General features: G+C 41.1%; 1 pseudogene; it reads right to left on the bottom strand.

Annotated features, from left to right (window-relative positions):
- Nucleotides 1-327: 327 nt before the first annotated feature.
- LOC140502705 (26S proteasome non-ATPase regulatory subunit 13 pseudogene) lies at nt 328-4,105 on the bottom strand (annotated as a pseudogene).
- Between the last annotated feature and the right edge of the window lie 322 nt (nt 4,106-4,427).

The raw sequence follows: 4,427 nt of genomic DNA, 5'->3' as shown, positions 1-4,427 counted from the left end.
AGGTAGATTTGTTTATTTCAGCAATAGTCTTTTACCACACCCTAAAACAACTGTACAGGAGGTCAGGTCTGAGGGGAGAGAAAAACCAACATGAACTGTCTGGAGGACCCAAAGCACTCAACTTTGGGCTGGGGGGAGGAAGGGACATAGTGGGGACCCCACATCTCATCTAGAAGGACACCCATCCCCATATCCAGGGGTGGACACTTTCTCCAAAATGACTATAGTCAGCACAGGCTGCAGGCAACTCATTCCCTCACAGGAAGTTTGCAGAAAGTCCCAGGAGCTCCTGTGAGAACCCAGAAACTTCTGTGAGTCTCAGAGCACCTAGGTCAGGATGTGGTAGACTTGGTGCCCCACCAGTATCTCCACCCTCTTCACATGTGCACCAGAACTCCAAGTGATTCTCCATGCCCTTGATCTACTGCAGATCCAGCACTCAAGCCTGCATCCAGGTCATGTGCACCCATTTGTCCACCTCTTTGATGCTACCTTTCACTGTACTCAACAAAAGGGCCTTCATTACCAGCAGCTCCACCTCATATACCTTCACCATGCCACTCTTGGCTATCACCTCAAAGATATGCTGCAGGTGGGTGAATTGAAGTCATCTGCATGAGGCAAAGCAACTGAATCTTCTGCAGGAGCAGAGCCTCCTTGGCAACCAGATCTGGCTGCTGACTCCAGAAGGGCTTCAACATTCTTGATGTTCTCACAGTTTAAGGCATAAAGTATGTTCATCAGCCACTGCCTGTCCATGTTACTCAGGGAGTCCTGCACAGGATGCACAAGAAATTCCCCAGAGTTTAGAGGAGGAGCCAAGATGATAAAGTGGAAAGACTCATATACTCTAGCGCTTCCCCCACAGCCTCTCAACAAATGACTCACAACAAATTCTAGAGCAGCAGAAACCACAGAACAACAGATTGAAAGAGATTTCCAGCCAAGGGTAACCTGGAAGGCTGAAAGGAAAGGTCGATTTCTCACGGGATGCTGAGCAGAGTGGAGCCCAGACCTGGCCACACTTCACTGGGAGAAACACTACCTGAACAGACCTCTGGGGCAAAATTCCCAGCAGGGAGGGTCCCAGATACCTCAAACCACAAGTGACAAAGAAAGCCCCAAAGGCCAATGTGGGAGAACTTTCACAGCTGGGCTAGAGGGGAAAGGGGTTCCCTCAGCACTGGCCCCAGGCAGCGGCAGCACCAAAGGAAGGTAGGCAACTATGGTGGTTGAGGGCGCCACCTGGGTCCATTGTCAAGGCAGCTTAAAGCCTCTGGCAGAATTGAGGAGCTGATCTGAACCCCAGCCCTCAGTGGCAGCCCCTCCCCCTCCCAAAGCCCTGAGGGAATTGAGCAGTTGATTTGAATCTCATCCTTGTACTGGGGAGAAGAGAAGCACTAGGACCCTCTTTTCGACAAAGATTCAGAAGTCAAGTAACTGGCTGGGAAAATGCCCAAAAAGGGGAAAAATATGACCATAGAAGGTTACTTTCTTGGTGAACAGGTGTCTCCTTCCATTCTTTCAAATGAGGAAGAACAAGGTATAATGTCAGAGGAAGTCAAGGCCTCTGCCTTCAGTAATATGAAATGGGCTCAGGCCATAGAAGAACTTGAAAAGCATGCCAGCAACCTGCTAAAGGAGAACCAAAAAAAAAAATGCTGAGGAAAATAACACCTTTAAAAAGAGGCTAACTCAATTGGAAAAAGAGGTACAAAATGTCAATGAAGTAAAGGAGATTTTAAAACCAGAATTGGCCAAATGGAAAACAAGGTTCAAAAGCTCATTGAACAAAACAATTCTTTCAAAGAGAGAATTGAGTTCAGGGAAGCAAATGACTATGAGATAAACCAAGCAGTTAGAAAACAAAACCAAAAGTTTGAAAAAATAGAAGAAAATGTAAAACATCTCATGGGGGAAACAACTGACCTGGAAAATAGATCATGGACAGACAATTTAAAAATTATGGGACTACCTGAAAGCCATGATCAAAAAAAGAGCCTAGATATCATCTTCCATGAAATTATCAAGGAAAACTACCCTGATATTCTAGAATCAAAGGGCAAAATAAATATTGAAAAAATCTACCAATCACCTCCTGAAAGATCTGAAATAGAAACTCCTAGGAATATTTTGGCCAAATTTCAGAGTTCCCAGGTCAAGAAGAAAATACTGCAAGCAGTTAGAAAGAAACAATTCAAGTATTGTAGAAATACAATCAGGATAACACAAGATCAAGCAGCTTCTACATTAAGGGATCAAAGGGCTTAGAAGAGGGTATTCCAGAAGTCAAAGGAATTGGGATTAAAACCAAGAATCACCTACCCAGTGAAACAGAGTATAATACTTCAAGGGAATAAATGGTCATTCAATGATACAGAGGACTTTCAAGCATTCATTATGAAAAGACCAGAACTGAATAGAAAATTTGACTTTCATACACAAGAATCAAGAGAAACATGAAAAAGTAAACAGAAAAGAGAAATCGTAAAAGATGTTCTAAAGCTGAACTGTTTACATTCCTACATGGAAAGATAATATTTGTAACTCTGGAGACTTTTCTCAGTATTTGGGTAGGTGGAGGGATTATACACACAAACACACACACACACACACACATATAGACAGAAAATATAGGTTGAGTTGAATCAGAAGTGATGATATTCATAAAAAAATAATAAAATAAAAATTAAGGGGTGAGGGAGGAAAATACTGGGAGGATAAAGGGAGAAATGGAATGAAGTAGGCTATAATTCATAAAAGTCAGAAAAATCCTGTTCAATAGAGGAGAAAAGGGAGAAGGGGAGAGGGAAAAAGTGAAGCTTACTCTCTTCACATATGGCTTAATGAGGGAATAACATGCTCACTAAATTTGGTATGAAAATATATCTTACACTACAGGAAAGTAGGGGAGTAGGGGACAAGTGGGGTCAGGGGGATGATAGAAGACAGGGCAATTGGGAGAAGGGAGTAACTAGAAGTAAATACTTTTGAGAAGGGACAGGGTGAAATGAGAGAAAAAAGGGGAGGACAGGGTAGGATAGAGGGCAATATAGTTAGCGTTACACAACGTGATTATTATGGAAGTCTTTTGCAAAATTACACATATATAGCTGGTATTGAATTGCTTACCTTCTCAGTGGGGTTGGGGAGGGAGGGAGGGAGGGAGAGAAGTTGGAATTCAAAGTATTAGAAACAAATGTTGAGAGTTACTGCATATAGCTGGGAAATAAAAAAAAAACACAGGTAATGGAGAGTAGAAATTTATTTTACCCCACAAGAAAAGAGAGAAGATGGGGATAATGGAAGGGTGATAGAAGGAAGGGTACATTGAGGGAAGTCATAATCGGAATGCAAGGTATTATTGGAAAGGGGAGGGGAGAGATGGGAAGAAAGTTGGAACTCAAAATTTTGTGAAAATGAATGTTGGCATCTAAAAATAAATTAATTAATAAATTAATTTAAAAGAAAAAAGGAAATTTCCTCAAAGTTGTACATGCCTTCTCTAGAAATCTAACCAAGCCCAACATAAAAGCTATCTTCTGTTCTTAGGACACTGGGAAGTCCTTTACTTCGATACAACCCAGCAAATACAAGGCATCCTTGCAGAAGGATGTATGATTTGCAATCATCTAATAGTACTTGCTGGAAAGGTTATAGAAACTACTGTGCACAGGCATCAGACCAGAAAGTTTGTTAAACATACCTTGGACATCTTCATTCATCTCCTTGTTCATATTGAGGTCTCCAATTTTCCATTTTATACAGTTTTACACAAGATTATGACCTCATTGCTGATTTTTTCCTTTTCCTGAGTCTTTTCCAGAAATACAAAAGTGACATTAGGATCGGTCATCTGTCTAACTACATGTAGAATGATTTCCCCCAAAGACAGATGATTCACCCTGTGCTCAAACTCACTGATGAGGTTTCCATAAAGCCTATCACCCTGGGCAAAGCAAGGATCCAACACAAAGTTCATCATCTGGAGCTTAAGCAGATGCCATGATGTCTTGGTGTAGACCTCCTTGAAGTGGTACTACACCAAGGTCTGGCTGGGCCTAGCACTCTGTATCTATTGCAGGAAGTCCAATAAGTCCTTCATAGTGGTGCTGACAGTCAAACCAATGCCAATTCTAATTTTCAAAGAGTTATGCTCTTCCTTGAGATTTTTTATCTCTTTTCCAATTGGTTAATTTTCTTTTCAAAATTTTCTTGAATTGCATTCATTTTTTTTTCTAGTTTTTCCACTCTTTTATTTGACTTTTGAATGCTTTTTCAAGTTCCTCTAAGGTTTCTTTTTGGGCCTGTGATTATTTGACATTACTCTTTGGGATAGGAGGGTCTTTTTTGGACTCACTATCTCCCTCTGAATATGAACCCAGGTCTTTCATATACATACATATATATATATATATATATATATA

Source organism: Notamacropus eugenii, chromosome 4 (genome assembly GCF_028372415.1).
Source record: "Notamacropus eugenii isolate mMacEug1 chromosome 4, mMacEug1.pri_v2, whole genome shotgun sequence".
Taxonomy (NCBI): domain Eukaryota; kingdom Metazoa; phylum Chordata; class Mammalia; order Diprotodontia; family Macropodidae; genus Notamacropus; species Notamacropus eugenii.
Note: the sequence above shows the minus strand (reverse complement) of the source record. Positions and strands in the feature narration are given on the sequence as shown.